At 46.0% G+C, this 22,877-nt stretch overlaps 1 protein-coding gene across 1 annotated transcript in view; it reads right to left on the bottom strand.

Moving 5' to 3' along the window:
- TELO2 (telomere maintenance 2) overlaps window positions 1-22,877 on the bottom strand; it is a 603,857-nt gene that overhangs the window by 256,918 nt on the left and 324,062 nt on the right. The gene's annotated exons all lie outside the window — the stretch shown is intronic.

Below are 22,877 nucleotides of genomic sequence, written 5' to 3'. Positions count from 1 at the left end.
ACACTTCAGAGGGCAGGAACGTCGTCTTCGGGTCGCCTAGGGTCCCGAAAACAGGAGAATTAACGGGATTCCGCGCGGAGCTGCGAGCTCACGCCGCCATCCCGATCGGCGTCCAAGCCACGCCCCCTACATTGGCTTGTTGACGTGCTAACACGTCCACACAGTAATGTTTGGCAAAAGTATGTGGTGTGGACCATTTTGCTGCTTTACAAATGTCAGCTATTCGGATGTTACCTAAAAAGGCCATAAACGCTCCTATTTTACGAGTGGAATGCGCTCTAGGAAGTATAGATGAAGTTTGTTTAGCTTTAGTGTAGCAGGTTTTAATGCAATTAACAATCCATATTGCAATACTAGATTTAGAAATGGGATTGCCTTTGTGAGGTGTAGCAAATGCAAAAAACAATTGTTTTCTTTTGCGAAAATCATTTGTTCTTTCGACGTAGTACAATAGCACTCTTCTGACATCAAGAGTATGAAAAGATTGTTCTGCCACAGAATCAGGTTGAGGAAAGAACACAGGCAACTCAACTGATTGGTTGATATGAAAATCAGAAACCACTTTGAGAAGGAACTTTGGGTTGGTGCGAAGAACTACCCTGTCTCTATGAAGTTGAAATAAGGGTTTTTCTAAGGTTAAAGCTTGTAGCTCACTAACTCTCCTCAATGAAGTGATCGCAATGAGGAAGGCCACTTTCCATGAAAGAAACTGTAACATACAGTTTTGTAATGGCTCAAAAGGTGGACCCATAAGCCGTGTAAGCATAACGTTCAGATTCCAAGCTGGTGTTGGAGGTACCCTGGGTGTTATTAGTCTCTTAAGGTCTAAATGTTGCTTGTTTTGCAAATATGCAGCTACTACTGCCGCAAGATGCAAATGAATAGAAGTACAGGCTAAACCAGTACGCTGTAAATGCAGAAGGTAACAAATTATATTTTGAGTAGATGTATCTAGTGGATCAATAATGTTATTAGTACAATATATAAAAAATCATTTCCATTTAGCTGCAAAGCATGCTCTGTTAGTAGGCTGTCTTGCTTCCTTAAGAATGGTCATCATTCTGGTGGCAAGTTAAAATATCCAAACTTTATTACTTCAGGAGCCAAATCGCTAGATTGAGCTCCTTGGGATTTGGAAGTCTGACTTCTCCATGGTTCTACGTGAGAAGACTGGAATTGAGATGTTTTTGATGTGGAACTACTGACAGTTTTAAAAGTGTTGTGAACCACGGTTGATGGGCCCAAGTGGGAACTACTAAAATCAGTGTGAAGGATGTTTGCCTCAGCCTCCTAAACAATTATAGGAGAGGGAGAGGCAGAGAAGCTTAGGAAAATATACCTGACCAATTCATCACAGAGGCGTAGCTAGAGCTTGTGGCGCCCGGGGCTATCCCTCAGATTGCCACCCCTTTGTGGGTGGGAGGGGGGGGGGGTATAGACGTGTAACTGGGGAAACTGGGGGGCTTGACTTTTAGCACTAGTAGAGGAGTCTGGTGTCTGGGATGTCAGAACGACCTGTACCTATAGCATATCTGGTATCTTATGTTTGGAGGATGTATTGTCTGAAGTAAAAGGTCTCTCGGGCAGAGGCCGTTCAATACTGAATGCTAGTGCGTGCATACGTGTCTTGGTGCAATGCGCGGGCCATGGGCCTACCATGGTAACGGGTTCTGTAAATCACTTGCAAGGAGGACAGGAAGGCCGGGCCCTTTGCCCTGCAGCCGGAAACATGTTTACCTATTTCACTAGACTGGAATGTGTTTTCGGGGAGGCTGAGCAGATTACTGTAGGCAAAATACTGTCTTGGCAGGCAGGCCAGGCCGAGCCGGGCACCGCTTCGCTGGGCAGGAAGTAAGACAGAGGTCAGGGATGCATACCTAAACTGCAGTTTTCAGAGACAGAAGAGACTCGGAGCCTCAATTAAGGGCCTGGCTCGACTGAGCCAGAAAACGTGGAAAACGTGTGCTTTGCGTTATTTAAAAGTGCACCATGTAAAGACGTTGGCACCATAGGCCTAAAAGCCAAATTAACGTGGTTTTCTTGGAGGACTGAATAACTGACATGTTAACGTTGGACGCAAATGCATATGCGTCTTCGTGGCAGGCACGGAAAAGGGAATTACACAACATACATGGAACATGGGTGCATGGATAGGGTGCGAGTGGGGGACACATTGATTACCTAAAAATTTCTATTTCCTCAGGGGGGTGGAGCTGGATAAAGGGACGGCGAGCACTTGAGAGGTGAGAGAGATCATGCACGTTACATGCACATACATGACAGGGTCCAAGGCTGCACAGTTGAATACACCGTTGACCGGCAGTCCAAAGGAGAAAACACAGACTGCATGATCTATCTTGGGACTCAGAAAAACCACACACCAATAGTGCCAAGTTTAACATGTATCCCCTTCAGCTGAAATGTAGGGAGAACTACCCACCCTCTTGAGAGTTCTCTTCACTAAGGCGGAAAATCTGGACAGACCATCAGCATTGGCGTGCTCTGTACCAGGGCGGTGTTCCACGATGAAGTCCATCCCCTGTAGGGAAATGGACCAACTCAACAGCTTTGGATTCTCACCCCTAATCAGAATCAACCATTTGAGGGGCCTTTGGTCTGTCTGAACCTGAAAGTGAGTCTCAAACAAGTATGGTCTCAACTTCTTCAGTGCCCTGACCACAGCAAATGCCTCACGCTCCACCTCTGTTCCTGTGGAAGAAACCTACTACTAATGAAGGCTACAGGTTGGTCTAGGCCCTTCTCATTCATCTGTGAAAGCACTGCCCCCACACCATGCTCTGAAGCATCTATCTGCACAATTAATTCTCTTGAGAAGGTGGGTGCCTGAAGCATGGGTGCCGTGCACATGTCAGATTTCAGGGCAATAAAAGCTTTCTGGTAGGTGTCAGTCCAGTTCACTTTCTTGGGCTGCTTCCTGGACGTCAGCTCTGTCAAGGGTGCAACAATGCTGCCATACCCCTTGACAAACCTCCTGTAATACCCTGTGAGTCCTAAAAAGGCTCTCACCTCGGTCTGGGTCTTGAGGGTTCCCAAGCCAGAATGGTATCAATTTTGGGCTGTAGGGGCGCCACCTGGCCGCTCCCCACCTGTTGTCCCAAAAGCAGATCATACAATATATAGGTGACATTCTCCTTTATAGCGAAAATATGCAGTCACATACAGAACGTCTGCACCAACTTCTACAGGCTACTCAGAAGGGATGTTTGAAGGTTTGAAAGTCACAGATTGTGCAGACACAGGTAACATTCTTGGCATTAGAAATATTCCCTGAGTGAAAGCACATAGGTCAAAGCAGACTAGGGATGATACAACCTAAGTCCCTTCCACATAACATGCACTCATTACAGAGCCTTTTAGGAATTCTGAGATTCTCGAGATCCTTCACCTCAATTTTTGCTGAGATTGCAGCCCCCTTGTACGATTTGCTAAGATACAGAGACTGGAACTGGACAGTGAAATCATTGCCGGAAGCACTTGTTGAAGCCCCTTCATAGGAAAGCCTAGACATCACATTGCCATTCTATATTTGGCCGATGGTCACAGACAATTTAATTGCTTACATTCTGTCCAGATGTATTGAAACAAACACATCCCTGTAGCTTTTGCCTCTCAGTTGATGAAAATAGTTGAAGTGAAATACTCTGTGAAAAAACAGTGTTGCATGCGTACTGGGCGATCTAGACATTCCAGTGCATGATTACAGGATCAGACATCATCAAAACACACCATACACTCACTGCTGAAGGTGTTGCTTAATGGTGCGCGCAGCTAAATGGATAGCAGGCCTTTGCAATAACTCCATACATGGAGTGCCGCTCGCTAGAGGTGTTTGTTGTTGCCGGACTCCTGACCCTTGCTACAGGCGTAGCACCTTTGGATCCCTGATTGCCTTGTGGATTTTAACGGAGAGTCTAATCCCGTGGCCGCAGAGGAGGTGAGAGGCGCGGTGCACGGGACTGCGAGGACCAGCATTCCTCTAAACACCAACAGCTGGTTCCTCTTCCCGGCCGAGCCGCGCCCCCTCCCAGTGCCACGCCCCCTACACTAACTTAAGCAGGAATAACGACGCGCATCGCGAGACGCGCGCGGGTCATGGCCCGGGGCGAAGACCGGGCAAAGAGCGGGCCATCTGTGGCCCTCAGAGGCCAGAGGAGGCCGGGCTGGGCCAGAATCCCTGTTCGAACATCGGTCCGTTTAGAACTATTGGAGTAAGTTCACGGGGGTGTAATTGTATTGGCTACCATGTCTATTGAAATCCTAACTCCGGACCTTGTTGGATCTGATAAGCCAGTGAGCCTGATCAATGGGAAATTAGACAATTACTTTAAGAAAACTGTTACGGACACCCCCAGTACTCCTACCTTGGCGGAACGTCGGGCTGAGCGTCGACGCTCGGTAGAAAGCCTGAAAAATAGACCATTAATTGATTCACCTGTTCTGATCACCTCTACTTTGGAGGGGTCCTTAACTGAGAATGCTTGCTCTTTTTCCCAGGATAGCGTTCCATTAATATTTAGAGAGTGTGCGCCCACGAATGACACTGGTCCCCAGGATACTGTGAATGCCCCCATTAACCCTATTTATCCCTGCGTAACTAAGGCCACAATCATAACTGAGGCACTGGTAACCCCTACCCCTAGGCAAAGTAGACCCGTAAGGAATAGGGCAAAAAAAGTTACGCCTACTAAAATTTATGGCCCACCACCTAATAAAAAAAGGCGGAAAAGGGCCGACTTATCGAAGCAGAAAATCAATCATGCTGATTTTGGGATTAAAGTCAATGCTAACACAGGGGGAGAGCGGGTACTAGCATTGGATCAGGGAACCATGGCTACATCACTTATACATACAAGCTCCACGTCTAAAGTAGTGGAGGCCAGCCCTATATCTGATAATTCTTCCGCTGTTGTGACACCACAAGAATCCCCAAACCATGTCTTAATTGATAGTATAGAGTCCATAATAAGGACTTACACTCTTGCTATCGTAGAAACACTTAACAAAATGGATGATAGGCTTGGGAAGATAGAGCGTGATATGGGTAGCAAGCTAGTAACCACTAAGGTACTATCTAACCCTGTTTTACAAACTACCATTATACCAACCCTAGCTATAACCCCCACATCTGCCCCCGCTCAGACTATGGACATGTCACAAACATCACATACCCCTAGAGAAATTATACCCAAAGCTACTTCTGTATTATCAAAAAGTAAACTCACATTGCCCCCTGTTGTAACTGCTAGTGGGCCGACGAAGAGCATAGGACAAGCCACTGGAGTCCAGAAGAGGGATAGGGGGAGTGGGAGGCCTACACGGGGTAATTACAGCATGGGCCCCCTTCCAGAACTTCCACAGGAAGCAGTGCCTTTCGTGGTAGTTCTTACCGGGGTGCCAGAGTTAGAGGCGAACAAACGCAAGGGTTTTGCCCAATTGAAGAATAAAATTATGCATTGGTTGAGCATGTATAGACCCATTGCAAATAACATCAATGGCGAAATCGTCCATGTTCGTCGCCTCCCCTGGTTGGGGGGAAGACCCAAGGACATCGAGGGCGACGTAGTGGTTATAAATTTCAGAGACCAGAATGCTGTTCATTTTATACTTAACTGGTTCTCTGATCACGATAGTAACCTTATCACCCCTCGCCCTCTCACATACTTCTATCCACGTTCAGTGGTGTTCCCGCCCCACCATCAATTCCCGCCAGCCCCTCCACCACCTTTACCCAGGCAAATGTATCCAAACCCATACTGTCCACCCGGGTACAATAATGGATTTCCATTAATTGGTCATCATCCTGCAATAATAGCCGACCCGTACGGGTGGAATATTGTGGCTCCAAGATATAATTCCTCCTCCCACAGGAAAATGGACCATCTCAAGCCTTTCACGCCCCTAGAGACCACCAATAGGTTTGACCTGTTTAGTGGCCTGGAGGATTGTGATTGAAGTCAGTTGGCCACGGGGGAGGTGGGTGAGGGAACACGTGGAGATGATGGGGGGGAAGTGGACAGAGGTATGGTGGAGAGAGGTTCTATTATGGATACTTTGTTTACTGGATATAATGCTGCCCGTACTACCAGCTGCATTGAAGATAGTATTGGGCACTTTCAATGTAACCTGGACCCCTTTACCCCGGCAGATGTCATTATAACCCCTATGGTCTCACCGATGAGTGGTATTATCCCCCGGTTATCTGATGACCCCCCGATCAGGGACGTATCCTCTTCCCACACGGGCCCTCCGTCCAACGAGGCCGCAAGACCAACAGTGGGAGGGTATAAGCTAGGGAGTTGGAATATTGCCGGATGGAATAATAAGGCGGACCGTTTAGGGTGGCTAGAATTCTTAACCCAATTCGATATCTTATGTCTCCAGGAGACCTGGGCGACTGAAGATGTCCAACTTGATGGTTACGTTGCCTATAATTGTTCAGCCCAGCCCTCCATTATGGGTAGAGCTAGTGAAGGGCTGGTGATACTGCTGTCTGTTAGGCTGCCGGTGCGAGTGAAAACCCATCTGACTGTTGGCCTGCACTCGCAGTTGTTATGGTTGCAACATAGGGATGGGAGAAATGTCCTAGTAATAAATCATTATAACAATGTTTTTAACCACTCAAATACTGTTATAGTTGATGAACTTGATGTGGAGGTTGATAAGTTGTGTGGTCAAAATAGGGTGTCTTTTGAAATTCTGTGGGGAGGTGACTTTAACATCCATATGTGTCCCTTTGCCGGCATGAGGGTGTGTGGTTATGGTGGGGAGGATGGGGAAGATCAGGCCCATTTCCTACATTCAACCTATGGCGATTCTCTCAACACCCTCATGCTTAAACTGAATCTATGTATTATGTTACCTGGCGAAGACAAAGAGGGTAACCCGGTATCTACCTTTATAGGTAGGAACTGTGCGACGGTTATTGACTACCTCATCGTCTCCACCAGTATTACTGCTCTGTGTACCACCCCCGAAATAGTAGACATAGCCCTTAGCGACCACAACTGCCTAACAATGTACCTATCCTTGTGGGGGGATAAGATAAAGGCGTCGCACGGTACAGTGTCAGACGTAATTCCACAAAGACCAAACGGCCCCAGAATCAAATGGGGTAGGCACAATGAGGAACGCTTATTAAGTACCATAGTGTCAGCCTGTTTAGTTGAGGTAGAGTGCTGTCTTGAACCTGATATAGGTAGTGCTGACATATTAGCTAGCTTTGACACCATCAATAAAAATATTGCTAAAATTTTAACTGGTACACAACCTAAGGGCACCAGGGCCACCTGTGGGTGGTTCAATAAGGAATGTACCAAATCCCTACAAAAATTAAAAGCTGCTCTCAATTGTAAACCCAGGGATAGGGAAGCAGTCAGGGCCCTGAGGAGGAACTATATAACTCACCTGAAGGCTAGAAAACAGGAAGTAAGGGAAGAAGCCTGGAACAACTTGACTAAGGCCGTGGATCTTAGGGATACTAAGCTATTCTGGTCCACGGTCAATAGTCCTTTTCTTCAGAAGGATGAATTCCCGGTACTGTCTGCCCAGGTGAGCGAGGAACAGTGGGTGGCTCATTTTTCTAGCATTTTTAACCCCGATGGATTAGATGTAGGGAGTGATAAGGATGCTGTGGGTGACACCCCCCTACCCCTTAATATTACAGTCACCGAGGTGGACGTAGCCATTCGGTGTAGTAAGGGGGGGAAGGCACCGGGCCCCGATGGGGTACCCGTGGACCTTTATAAAGCTGAGGTATCCCTTTGGAGTCCACTGCTGACCAAGGTGTTTAATGCAGCAGCAACGACCTGGGCCCCACAGGTCTGGGGGGAGTCCATCATTATCCCTATCTACAAAAAAGGAGCGAGAGGAGAGGCAAAAAACTATCGCCCCATCTCACTCCTTACTGCCTCCCTCAAAATCATGAGTAGGGTGTTATTGAGTCGTTTGGAGGACTGGGTTGAAGAAAATGGTGTCCTTGCGGACTCCCAGTTTGGATTCCGTAAGGGGTTAGGCACAATAGAACAGTGCATAAACCTGGACCTTATCATAGGCAAATATACACGCGCTAAGCAAGGCTCACTGTTCCTTTGCTTTGCGGACCTCTCCAGTGCCTTCGACTTGGTCGACCATGGTCTTCTGTGGACAACTTTACTGGATATGGACGCCCCAAGGGAAATCATTTACTTTCTGGCACAACTGTATAGGAAGTTATCGGCAAAGATACGGTATGGGCAACAGGGTGAGTGTTCGGCTAATATCCCTGTAGGCTCTGGTATCAGGCAGGGATGTGTCCTTGCCCCCTCCTTTTCTCCCTTTTTATCAACACCACTGAGTCCGAACTACGTGCTGTCAGTGCTGATGCACGACTGCTGACGGCATACCCATTCCGGTATTGCTTTATGCCGACGACAAGGTCCTACTCTCCAGAACCCCTATCGGGCTTCAGAAACTCATGGATAAATTTGTGGATTTTATCAATGGGAGAAAATTAAAAATGAACAATTCAAAAACTTTTATTATGGCCTGTGGCAAGAAAGTCAAAAATGTAAGACCTTTTACAGTTATGGATCAAATAATACAAGTGGTTGACAAATTTTGCTACTTAGGCATCACTTTTAATAGTGGGGGCATATGGGCGTCCGAAGTGACTAATGTAAGAGCTAAAATGGGCAAGTGTGCCTTTGGCATTTTTAAGTTTGCATCTAAGCTAGGCTCTAGGCGGATATCCGACATGTTGTATTTATATCGCCATAAATGTGTTGCCTTGGCCCTCTATGGTTCAGGGGTATGGGGCCACTGTAATCATAATATGCTCCAGGTGAAGGAAAATAAATTTGTTAAAAAGCTTCTTTGCTTACCACCCTCTGCCTCAACCAAGCTGATCCACCAAGAGGTTGGTCAGGAACATCTTTCTGATTTGATAAGTCTTAGACCACTTTTAGTATGGAGATCTATTTGGGTCAAGGAGCAGACAGGGTTTACAAAGAAGATCATCCTAGATTGTCTCCACATGGACAAATGTTCCCGTATCCCATGGCTCAACTACATTATCTGTGTATTTAAGGATGTCTTCAAATTGCATGTTTGTGATAACCCACTTGGTGTTATAGACATCCCTAAGAAAGAACTTAAATATGTTTTTATGAGGGCTAGTATTCTAAAGCGTAATGCTGTCACTTCTCTGTACCCTACACATGTTTTTTATGACAAGTATAATATGTTGGGACCGGGTTTCGCAGGATACCTTAAAATGGTTACCATTCGTTCTCACCAATATGTATTGACAAGACTGCGGATGGGGACCGTTCATTTGCTTGTTGCGTGTCCGCATATTAAGACTCACACTATTGCCCCTTGCCCATGCGATGGGACTTCAAAGCAAAGTTCGGAGCATTTTTTATTGATTTGCCCATTCTATCTTCATCTCCGTAAAATCTATTTGAAACCACTTTTTAAAAAATATAATGTATCCACTATTGAATCTGCTATGAGGCTTTTATTTGGACTTGATTCGCAGGACATTTGTTTTTTTACCGCTGTTTTTATTCTAAAGTCGGTACACCTGAGGAAAAATATGTCCTTTTTTACATGAGTATTTATAAATTAGCCGCATTTTATATGTATTTTATTGTATCATGTATGTATGTACTTTCATGATTATTGTTAACAAATGATCGAATAAAGTTTTTTGAATTGAATTGAACTCCATACATACAGAACAGGTTCTACCCAGTGACTCCAATTGGCAAGAATACCCATTGTGGGCCAGACACATGAGTGTGTCATTGAAGCAAAAGGAGACACTATACCCAGTGTTTAGAAACCTCACTCAAGATAAAGTTCATATTGTCAAGTAGGTGCTGGAGTGTAAGTTCAATATCCTAGTGCACCAAATGGGACTGCACACACAATTCAGAGACAAACTGGTAACAGATCAGGGCAACTTACAGTAGTGGTAGCAATGCTACTACCCTTAGAACATGAAACCCAGCATTACCAGTGTGTGCTATGATTGATGTAATTGTTGCTTCTAACTTTGTTTTCTGAGGATGTGTGTTATTCCTGAATCAGTGGAAACAAAACAACTTTAGAGGAACAGATGGTTCTACTGTGACATTTTCAGATTTATGGCAGAGAAGTGATGCCTTAACTTGTTTGCTTATACAAGAAAACGTAAAATTCAGGGCACACAAGAAAATAGGCCCCTTTACAATAAGTAATGTGTGTGCTGACTGATCAGCTAGCAAAGGTAGCATACCTCTAAAATGCCCCTATATTCATAGAACAGCAACTTAAACATGTGACACCTGTGACACGTTCCCAGGCAGCATTAGACCAGACGATACATGACAGCTTTCAACGTCTCCGGACTGCACAAAACAAAACAAAATGATTCAGTCCTGGGACCCATGTTACACCAATGTGCCACTACGCAAGAGCTAAAACAAATATCTGGGTTTGGGTCTTGTTTTTTGGCACATGGAATAATATGGTGAAAAAATTATTCCTTTGTACTTTATATAAGGAAGACGCTGCTATCATGATGTCCAATGGGGAGTGATAGATGTGCAAAATGTCGTACCCAGCATAGAATACAAAACATTTTATTAAATGTGGATTAATGACTTGCCTTTTTGAAGCCCTCGATAGATTCCAGTGGTGCCGGCAGCAGCGTTGTGAACGCCAGCACCATCATTTAATTTGTGGCACCACCAGCAAAACGGCGAGCACGGAGGCGCGCACCTTCCTCAAAACTCCCGGCCGGCTCCAGCAGCCGGATGTGACGTCCGCAGCAGTTCCGCCCGTGCGCTTCTTGCACTTCAAAAACTGGGGCCGCGCGCGCCGCGTGGCACTGGTGGCCCATTGTGGCGGCCTTTATAATTTATTTGGGGACACTGACTTAGTGAGTGTCTCCAAATAAATTATAAAGGACGCCGCAACGCCCCAGCAGAGCCACGCAGCCGCCACCCCCTAAATAGTGCCGCCTGGGGCGGTCCCCCCCCCTTGGCGCCCCCCCAGCTACTCCGCTGATTCATCCATAGCAAAACCAAAGGGGATGATGGACGGAGTGTTGAACATTACAAGCACTCACCTCCAGTCAACTGATCTGGGTTTAATCCATCATCATTCTTTAGCTCACTCCGCCACCCCAGTTCAGACATGGCCATATGCAAATCAGTCTGACCCTGTGCCTCATGGGAACAGTCCAGCCCGAACTGCCAATCCATGTCTTCCCTGGACCGGAAACAAGCATCCTGGGACCGGTTTCTGGCTAATCAGGTGTCATCAGCCAGGCTAGCTTGAATCCAGTGGCAAAGTGAGCAAGGAGCCCAAGTCTGGGCATACCCTGCCAACTTAGGGCGAACAAAGCAAAACCAAAGGGGATGATGGACGGAGTGTTGAACATTTAAGCACTCACCCCCAGTCAACTGATCTGGGTTTAATCCATCATCATTCTTTAGCTCACTCCACCACCCCAGTTCAAACATGGCCATATGCAAATCAGTCTGACCCTGTGCCTCATGGGAACAGTCCAGCCCGATCTGCCAATCCATGTCTTCCCTGGACCGGAAACAAGCATCCTGGGACCGGTTTATGGCTAATCAGGCGTCATCAGTCAGGCTAGCTTGAATCCAGTGGCAAAGTGAGCAAGGAGCCCAAGTCTGGGCATACCCTGCCAACTTAGGGCGAACAAAGCAAAACCAAAGGGGATGATGGACTGAGTGTTGAACATTGCAAGCACTCACCCCCAATCAACTGATCTGGGTTTAATCCATCATCATTCTTTAGCTCACTCCGCCACCCCAGTTTAGACATGGCCATATGCAAATCAGTCTGACCCTGTGCCTCATGGGTCCAGTCCAGCCTGAACTGCCAAGCCATGTCTTCCCTGGACCGGAAACAAGCATCCTGGGACCGGTTTCTGGCTAATCAGCCAGGCTAGCTTGAATCCAGTGGCAAAGTGAGCAAGGGGCCCACGTCTGGGCATACTCTGCCAACTTAGGGCGAACAAAGCAAAACCAAAGGGGATGAAGGACGGAGTGTTGAACATTTAAGCACTCACCCCCAGTCAACTGATCTGGGTTTAATCCATCATCATTCTTTAGCTCACTCCGCCACCCCAGTTCAGACATGGCCATATGCAAATCAGTCTGACCCTGTGCCTCATGGGAACAGTCCAGTCCGAACTGCCAAGGCATGTCTTCCCTGGACCGGAAACAAGAATCCTGCGACCGGTTTCTGGCTAATCAGCCGTCATCAGCCAGGCTAGCTTGAATCCACTGGCAAAGTAAGCAAGGGGCCCATGTCTGGGCATACTCTGCCAACTTAGGGCGAACAAAGCAAAACCAAAGGGGATGATGGACGGAGTGTTGAACATTGCAAGCACTCACCCCCAGTCAACTGATCTGGGGTTAAACCATCCTCATTCTTTAGCTCACTCCGCCACCACAGTTCAGACATGGCTATATGCAAATCAGTCTGACCCTGTGCCTCATGGGAACAGTCCAGCCCGAACTGCCAATGCATGTCTTCCCTGGACCGGAAACAAGTATTCTGCGACCGGTTTCTGGCTAATCAGCCGTAATCAGCCACGCTAGCTTGAATCCACTGGCAAAGTGAGCAAGGGACCCACGTCTCGGCATACCCTGCGAACTTAGGGCAAACAAGACAAAACCAAAGGAACTGCAGTCCCCGCCATCTTCTCTGCTGCCTCAAAGCCTCCTTTACCTTCCTCTCCACCCCCCCCCCCCCCAAAAAAAACATCAGCTTCTGGTTTTAAGGGAAGAGTCTCCCATTTCTCTACCAATTGGGAAACAGTAATAAGGATAATTGGTGCTTCAAGCATATCGGGGCAAAACCAAAGGCGTTCCCCTTTGGTTTTGCTTTGTCTCCCTAAGTTGGCAGGGTATGCCCAGACGTGGGTCTCTTGCTCACTTTGCCACTGGATTCAAGCTATCCTGGCTGATGAGGGCTGAAATCCTGAAACCGGTCCTAGGATGCTTGTTTCCAGTCCAGGGAGGATCTGGCCTAGCAGTTCGGGCTGGACTGTTCCCATTGGGCGCAGGGTCAAGACTGATTTGCATAGGGCTGGGTCCAAACTGGAATGGCATGGTAAGCAAAAAAACAATGGATTTTATACTCAGATCTCTGTACTGGGGTGAATGTTTGACATTGTTCTGTATTCTGTCCATCAATTGTTCTTTTTGCACAATTCATCCATAGGGCATTGCCTTTGGATAGAGGATGTGGGAACCTGGAGGAGAACTATGGGTATTTTGAATTGTCCACTGTGGCGAAAATATCTATTTGTGGGAATCTTCACTGTTGAAAGTATGGAAGGAGAACCTGGGGATGAAGTTCCCACTTGTGAATTTGTTGCCGACTTCTGCGTAGGAGGTCGGCAATCTGATTGGCCGCTCTGGGAAGGTGCTCTACCAGAAGATGGATTCTGTGATGAATTACCCAACGCCAAATTGTCTGAGAGCGCCTTGCGCCTTGAGACCCTCTGGGTGAGTAGTGCGCTATATAAATGCTCTTATTGATTGATTGATTGATTGAGAGAGGCGTGACAGTTGCAGAGAATGGTTTCAGCTCCAAAGCAGACTTTTGTTTAGTCACAGAGGATTTTGGCTTTGACCAGACTTGTCTTTTGGAGCTGAGTGTTTCAGGTCCGAAGATGGTCTGTTTTGGCTCGATCCCAAGCCTTAAGGCTTGAACGCTTGTTTTGATGCAGGGCCCGAGAAACGATGTCTCGGTGCCGACCAAGGCCCGAAGGCAGAGGTGGTGTTGAAGCCTTATGTTTGGTAAAAGATCCGTTTTGAGGTACCGGTGTTTTGGTACTCACGACATCCGGTCCTGCTGGAATATCTTCTGACTGCAACTCGATCTTGAGGTCGGAATCTGATTCTGAAACCGAGAAGGCCTCCTCTTCTTCTGCAGCTGGCGCTACTTTGTATTCGGATTCTTCTACGAAGATATCTGAAGTGTGCTGAGTGCTTTGGCACTGCATTTCTTGTCATCAAGCCAGAGGATCTCGAAGAGTCTTTTTTGACCTGAACGAACAACAGGCCTCGCAGTCTTCTTTCTTGTGCTCCGGTGATAAGCACAAGTTGCAGACCTGGTGTGGATTGGTGCGAGGGTACTTGGAGTGGCACCGAGGACAGGTTTGAAACGGAGTCCATTCCATCGGCCGAGGGGTGGATCGACGTGGCTAGGCCCGAAGGCTGCCCACAATGTTTTTGACCGAAGATGAGAGGCTTTTCTGATCAAATGGATATTCAAAGAGAGGAAAACGTGTACGATAACAATAGCGTTGAAGGTAGAGTAGATTGCACAGCAAAGGGCACCCGAAGGATGTTTCGAACCGGGTGCAGCAATATACATCCAAACCCGATGATGGAATAAAAACAATCTAACAATGAAGTTAACACACATGTGCACTATCTCCGAAAGGAGGAGTCACTTTACATTGTGACTAGGAAAGACTTCTTCTCAGAAAAACAACTTGCAAACATCCGGACCCAACACTAGATGGCAGGAGTATGCAAGCATGTGCATCTACACCACACATGATTCGAATATAACATTTCCAGCTATGACCTTTTGAACACATTTGCACATACAATGGTGGATTCATTTCTCTGAAAATAAACTTGTTTTACATCTAGCTTTGCACAACATTATCACAAAGCCCTGAACATCATGTATAAGGTCTAGTTTTGAACTACGTACAAATGCCATCACTATCTTCCTCCACAGGCGACTGGGCTACCTGCAATATCCATAACAACTCTAATCTATGCGTACATTGCAAGGCTGCTTTTATTGCAAAAGATGAGCATTCTGATAGATTAGTAGAGGAGATACTTCCACTGACACCGAGGGTCCTTGCATGCTGGGAAATTACCACACAGCAGTCTGACATCTCATAAGGGGGTGACCAGTTTGTGACCAAGACGGGGTCCTTCACTCTATTCCAACAGGTAATGGGGTTGGCTCGCCACTTATGGGGATTCTTGGCTTCATACCTAGGCACACTCTAGGTACCCTTAGAGTAGGGTTCGCATAGTAGAAGTACACCAGATAACTGCCTTGTTTATATGCCTGCATATATACATTGTTTTAGCACCATAGTAGATCTATATCTATTATTTAAGCTTTTGATACGTGCAATCATGTTTATCTGCTTCTGTCTACTAATCATTGCAGCACACATATTTTATGCAAGAATAACGTTGGTTCAATAAATATTATTGAGAACGTCCCACTGTGTATTCTCTGTATATTTCTCTAAGAATAAGTAAGCACGAGTGGCTAAGCGAAAAGTTCTGTACTGTGTCCACGATCCCTGAGGGGTCACGGTTGCCATGTTCATTGGTTGCCAGAAACTTTTTGCCCTCTGATAGGTTAGGGGGGCATACGGTGGTACTGTGAGCTAGCTGGTCTATAGGCCTACACATCCTGCGGGGGTGTCCGGAATCAGTCTTGACACCAAGCCCTTAGTTTATGTTGTCCAAACAATGTGCAAGGTCCTAAGGATTGGTAGGAACTACACCACACTGTAGGATGCAACTATGAATGGGCTCGAACTGCATGGAGGGCCAAATTAAGGTCCCATTGAGTAATAATGATGTGCCTTAGTGGAAACATACACCATATGTTTTAAAAACCTCATCACAAGAGATAACTTGAATAAAGAAAATTGGTCAGGCAAATGTAAAAAAGGCAGAGATGGTCAATAAATATCCTTTAACTGTGCCCATCGCAAAGCCTTGCTGAAACAAAGGTAAGACAAACTACAGAACCTCAGCTAAAGTGGCTTGTAGGGGGATCAAGCTGACGGTCTCTACACCAAGCCACAAATGTATTCCAATGAGCGAATAGATGATTTAGTCGAGTGGCGCTATAGGCACAAATTAAGCAAGTAAGTTATAACTGCTCGGTTGTTGGTGCTCAATATTCACACACAGAGGTGTAAATTGTGGAGATTTGGAGGACAATACTCTCTAGGCCCAATCCAGGGCAAAATGACATGGCCTATTCCGTCCTGACCTTCTTCAGAACTAAAGGCAGGAAAGGCAGTAATGGAATCACAAACAAACATCCGGCAGATGCAAGGCGTCCCCCAGGGACCCCCTAGGCGCGAACTCCAGCGTGCAGTAATGGTAGTACTGTGTACTCTCAGAGGTAGTAGTGAAAAGGCAGGGCATGCTTCGGTGATCAAAGATGTCCTGAGCCACTACCAGCTAATATGCGCTGTGCTCGCACCCAGTGGTGTTTAGAGACTCCACCAGATGATTGGCTACCAGGGAGATCCCCTGGCTCTTCAGCCAAATCCACAGGTACAGTGCCTGCCAGAACAAGATCCATGACCCCATGTGGTCCTGCTTGTTGCAGTACCACCGGGAGGTTGCACTGTCCTTCAGGACCTGCAAAGACCTTCTCTTGATGGATTGGAGAAAGGCTTTCAGAGCCAGCCGGTTGGAAAGAAGCACCTCTAGGCTGGTATTGAGATTCTGTTCCACTGGGGATCAGAGACCCCCGGTTTCCAGCTCTCGCTGGTAACTGCACCAACCCAAAGATGATGCGCTCATCACCATTGTGATTTCTGGATGAGGTAGAAAGAACAACCTTCCACATGACAAGATTGTGTCTATCTTCCACCACCAAAGGTCGTTGGTGCAGATGAAGATTTTGATTCAACAAACAGCCCCAACGTTGTGCCCACTGGAAACGGAGGTTCCACTGTAAGTCCCATGTGCTACTGGGTAAAGGTGACCAGGAAGTTTCATGAGGCCAACAATACAAGAAGCCTTAGAACCAACCTCAATGAGACCCAGGACTGTAAACATTGGGATCGTATCCTGAATGTCCTGGGCTCACTCTAAGGGAGGTAAGGCTTTGAATACCAGTGTACAGGATGGGCGCTTAGAAGGGAATCCTGTGAATAGGCATTAGATCATACTACAGTTCGCTGATGGAAAACCCCAGGGGTGAGAGAAGGTTGATTGCCTTTTGGAGATGGTCTGTGACTGACTATGATGAGTCAGCCTTGAGCAGCAAGTCGTGAAGAAATGGGAATAACTGTGTCCCTGAGCTGTAAAGGTAGACTACTACCGCTGCAATCATCTTCATACCACCTGAGAGGCGAAGGGTAAACCCACAAGTTGAAAATGCTATGAACCGATCACAAACTGATGGTAGCAGCAGAGGGAATGCAGGATGAGCACATGAAAGTAAGTGCCCTGCAAGTTCAAATATACCATGCAATCCCCTGGGTCCAAGGCAGAAAGAGCCTTGGCCAGAGTGAGCATTTTGAAAGTGTCCATCTGTATTTAAGGAAGGAATCAGGGGTTGAAAATAAGCCTGAGCCCTCTGTGCTTCTTGGGCACCAGGAAGTATCGGAAGTAATAGCCTCACCCATTTCTGATTCTGGTACCAGTTTGATGGACTCCTTGGCCAATAGGGACTTGACTTCTGGCAAAAGAATGGCAGCATGATTGAGAAGGAATGGATGGGATAAGAATGGTAGGCCACATCTTTTTTGAACCCGGGCCACCACCACATTTTCTGGAGTGCTAAAAAGTCTAGGCAAGGTGCTGAAATGATTGTGTGGGCTGCTGTTTTCGATAGGCTAAATCCACGAAGTAGCTTATGAATTTTCTGTATTGTTGGTTAAAATGGCAGGCCAGTGAAAGCAAGCCTAGGGAACGGGCCGCAATACATCTGTCTTTGAAATATTCTATAGCTGATTCTGCCTTTTCTAAAAGGAGTATGGATGCATTGAAGGGCAAATACATTAAGGATGCCTGAGCCGTCACAAAAAAAACAGTAGCTCGCATCCAGGTATGGCACCGCATCACAACACTGGTGCTGGTGGCAATGCCCACACAGTCTGCATCATTGTAATTATCATTGTGTGGTATGTTCTTAAGTTCCTTGCACTGCATCTGAATTGGAGACAAAAACGGCTTCTAGCATCACATAGTTCTGTATCGAGTGAGCAACTGGAGATCATCCAATGTTGGGGGCACCACTTTGGTGATTTTGTAGTAAGATTTAGATCTAGTGAGGGCTGACATCAGACACAGTGGCTGCTGTTGAAATTTGGCATCGATACAAGCAATTAACTTGGGAACAGCAATTCAGATTTGCATCAAAGACCACAGAAAGAAAGAACATGTCAGCACACAGGGCTGGCATCTATATGATGCTCAATGTCATCACTTCCAGGGTGCCGTAAGGCTGTCATGGTTGGCACTGCCACCTGTTGAAGGATATCCCAGAAAAATGCTGAAACATGCCACCAAACGTGCATGGTTCACGCCCAGAGAAGTGTTGCTAACAAAAAAGGAGAAAAAACCATTGGAACAACTAGTTTGTGTCACCACGTATGCCCCACTTACTAATAAATTCAAAGCCATAGTCTTAAAACACTGGCATTTGTTGTCCAACTTAGACATTCCGTTTCCAAAACCCTTGTTTGCCCTAAAAAAGAACAAAAACATAGGACAACAAATAATCCGAGCGAATCTGGGCATTCCCCAACCAAAAAGTGATTTACCTACATTGTGGAAATTAGATCCGGTGAAAGGACACCACAAATGTGGTAATTGTATTTCATGTACAAGCACCATCGAAGGCTCCACCTTTGAACATCACACCATCAGATGGACCCATGTGGAATTTACGAACTGCAAGAGTAAAAATGTAGTTTACGTAATCATTTGTCCATGCGACAAACTTTACATCGGAAAAACCACACAACAGGTCTCACAAAGATTGGCTCAGCACAGATCTAGGATAAAACAAAAGGTTCTCAATGCACCAATGGTATAACACTGCATAGACCTTGGTCACACAGAAAAAGAATTGAAGTGGTCAGTGTTATCGAAAATCAAGGTTCCTGCAAGAGGGGGAAATGTAGAAGCACTGTTACTAAAAAGGAAAGCGTACCTAATTTTAAAATACGACTGCGTGGGTGCTGGATTGAACGAACACACTGAATGCCAGAATCAGTAACTGGGTCGAATGTAGTATAGACCACCGTATAAATCTAAAAATCATTATGTACGCTCTGGACTACAAGTCCCAGAAGCACTAAGTCACATGTTCAAGCTTTAAACCCCCTCGTGACTTGAACATTCACTCACTTGAGGAACTACGAAGCAGACAGCAGCGTTCCACAATGACTCCGCAGGTAAATGGCTTCACGCACTTTAACTAGACAGTATCTAAAAACGTTGCATTCCAAATCCCAATACTCATGTTCCGTTCATCATTTTCATTTTTTTAGCACTAACGGCCCCTACGGAACAAACAAGAAAACGAGTAACGCCCCGTTCAGCAAAGGCTTGGCGTCCGGCACGCCCCGAAACCGAGTTCAAGTAGGTGTTTGATTCTATTAAAAAACACAAAACACGCAGGACGATTTGATATATGTCCCACTAAAATGCAACTCACTTTAAACTTTTCAGCACAAACATCATTTAAAAGACAAGAGGTGGCGCCCCGCGTTTGATAAACCAGGCGCTCCACGCCTAACTGAACACCAAGAAGTAAGTGCTTGCAAAAGCAGTTGCCTGTCGATCATTCTGACGTTTTCGCTCCAAAGAAAATAGATTATTCTTAAAAAACATGTTTGTTAACTTTGCAGCCCTAGCGACAGTCAACCTAACAAACCGAGATATACAGCTTAGACGAAAACGCTCTGCCTGGAAATCACGTGAGTGAAGCGTACAATGATTCTCATTAAATAGCGTCACACAATAACATCAGGAAACAGACACTATACCACTGCTTTCTTTGCAGAACACAACGAGTCCTCCAAGAATTCTGAAACACGATCAAGATAATTGTTAACCTGAAAAACAAGGTAATAACAATGCAGACGCTTAACTAAGCTAGTGACAACATAGGTACGGGTCCTAAATATGCCCTTCACTTATATTCATACAGGTACCCAGCCCGAAGCCCTGAAGAAGAGCCTGAAAAAGTAGAGAGACAGGCTCAGAAACGCGTCGGCTCATTGGCCTATTATTCATTCGTCTTAAATCCGAATGTTTTTTTGTCGCGCATAAGGCCCTCTTTTAAACAACGAAATATAATTGAATGTTATTGTGATGTTTACCTTTGCGCTATTAGGCCAAAACATAGAATAATAGTTGCATCCTAGTGGCCTGATACAGAAACAGTGGACAGGGAACTTCCACAAAAAATGAATTTTGTTTGTTGAATGTTTTTGTTTTGAATTGTTAAAAACGTCAAATTTCTTTTGTGTTTCACAGTAATGTACGCTTGTAGTACTTGTAAATATATTTGTCCATGTGTAGGACAGCAAGTAAATCTTCGGACTGTCATAATTATGTAAAAATTGATGTAGTTTTTTGAACAATCCAAATAAAACAAAAAATATACATCTAAGGATTAAACACCTTAGTGTACGATTCTGCTCTAAATAAAAAAGATAGCAGAACAAAAAACAGTGACCGGGTCCTCCCTTTCTTCTGAACCTGTTGAAGCAAAGGCAGAGCTGCTGTTATAAATCCGGATCCAGTCTAGGACTTGAAGTTATTCTAAATCTGTGATTTGTAGGATCAATCAAAAGAAAGGGACTGAACCTTTCCAACAGTGTTCCGGAAATGCTCCTTGACCAAAGGGAAGCACTGTGCAGAGTGTCAGGGAACTTTTGTGACCCAGGGCTGGTGTTGCTGACAGCCAGACTCCCAGAGGTGAGACTCCCAGAGGTGAGGGTACCTCACCTGGACATTTGTATCTACCACTGGAGGAGAGCAGCAGGTCTACTTCGCTATGACTCCTGCCTGGCCTGCCAAGAAAGGGGAGCAGAAGGCACCCCTGACGGAAGAAGACTGCTGAGACAATAATCCTACCTGTGATAACTAGGAAGATGGAACTCAGCACTGAAAAGGGGGGTTGTTGCAGGAGACGACACAAGTGCTGGTGTGGATATCCCTGTAATCACTCTGGTGCGCTGTGCCAAAGAGAAGTAAGAGAGCATGACTGTTGCCTGTGGTCATCCTGACAAGGAGGATGTCACAGGAGCTGACTCAATCGCTGGAGCAGGTCTCCCTGCATCTCAGTAATTGCATTTGGCAGGCTGCACCAAAGAGAAATACGAGATAGTGACCTATTCATGGACACCCTGACAAAGGGTACTTCACACAGGCCGAGTGTAGATTGGACTGGTTCTGCCTACCTACTCAAATCACATCTGAAGAGCAGCACTGAAGCAAGAAAGTAGCCATTGCCATGGTCAGCCCCAATGGGAAGGATGTCGAAGGAGCCAACCTGAGCGCCAGGGAAGGTCTATCTGTGCCCACATACAGATAGACATACTACGTTGACAAACACAAACTTTCTGCAGCCCAATGCCTCCTTGTGCTGTGCCTGAGGATTGGCGACTGGTGCCAACACTGCACATAACTCCTGAGGACCCAGAACTGAAACCTTCATGGTGGCTCATCATTGTTTGGGCATGTGGATTTACAATGGGCCTATTTGTACCTTCAGAGCTCACTACTATACCTGAAGACTGTCTGGGCATCTGGAGTTTCCCCAGCGGCACTGGAAGAAAGGGCTGGTACACCACAGCAAGAGTTGCATTGGGGTGTTGCCACCACGGGAATAGGTAAACTTTAAATGATTTGGCCCCAAGCTGACACAAAGCCCTAAAACTCAGACTGGGGCCTAACTGCTAAGTGAAATGAGATCGAGTGCCCTAGAGATTGACCTGCGGGTCATAGATACAGCAATCAGCTTGCACTGTCACTGTGAACCTGCACATGTGATTTTGCCATGCTATTTACGTTAGTGCTTTTTTCCAGTAGAACCACAATAGAATGCTTTGTCCCTGTTTTATTCTTTTTGTGTAGTATTGTGCAGTGGATAAAAAAGTGCCACTCTTTTTTAAAAAAAGTTAAGCACTGGATTGTACAGTCATTATTTCACCCTATTTAGTGACTGGGTGCGGAGTCTCTGCCTCCACACTACCACCTTGGGAAGCCTTGGACTGCTCGCCTCGCTACTCTGAAAGTCAAATCCTGAAAGGGTGCACCCGGCGTCATGTTTCAGTTCCACAGTATGTCATATCAAGTGACAAGACCCCATATCAGTCGGAATAGGCCCCAACCCACCACGGTTGTGGCCCATTATCCCTGCTCGCACAGGGACCCTTGAGAGAGTCCTGAAGTGCACACTGTCAAAGCTTCATTAAAGTTGCAAAAATTGATACAGTGACCGCACACCTTCTCCTTGAATTTACCACAAGGAAGAATGTCTCCCTGCTTTATCTCCTGCTTCCCACAATACTACTTGGGGTGGAAAGAAGAGGGATGTTGTCGTGGGGAATAGACCTCTAAAACCATCTATGATAATATTCATGACAGTTCTGTTCTTCAGAAGTACATGAAAAGGAGGCAGAAGATACACTTTCAGGTTGAACACCAGCTCCCACCTCTCAAAGTCAACCATGCTAGGTTTATAGCCCTCCTTGATATCGCCTTTTTAAACTAGTGACATGTCACCAAAGAACAGGCCAAAAGAAAGATCAGATGAAGGGGACTGGGAAGAGGGCCATAAAGATAGGACTGGAGAAAGGGGCGGTAGAAAAATGCAAAAAAATAACATCAAGATGGGGTGGGTTAGAAAGAAGGGGCATGAAATTTGTAAGAAGGTCAGTAGCATGAAATCATGGGTAAGTGGAAGGGAAACAAGGTTGAGAGAGGAAATAGTAGATAAATAAATGTACGACAGAGTGAATGGGAGGGACAATAAGAAGAGGAAAGGGATAGAGAGGCAAGATTAGGGCTAAGTGAGTAGAAGCATAAGCAAAATAA

The sequence above is a fragment of the Lissotriton vulgaris genome, chromosome 10 (genome assembly GCF_964263255.1).
Source record: "Lissotriton vulgaris chromosome 10, aLisVul1.2, whole genome shotgun sequence".
NCBI lineage: Eukaryota > Metazoa > Chordata > Amphibia > Caudata > Salamandridae > Lissotriton > Lissotriton vulgaris.
The sequence above is the reverse complement of the archived record's forward strand: the minus strand, read 5'-3'. Positions and strand labels throughout refer to the sequence as shown.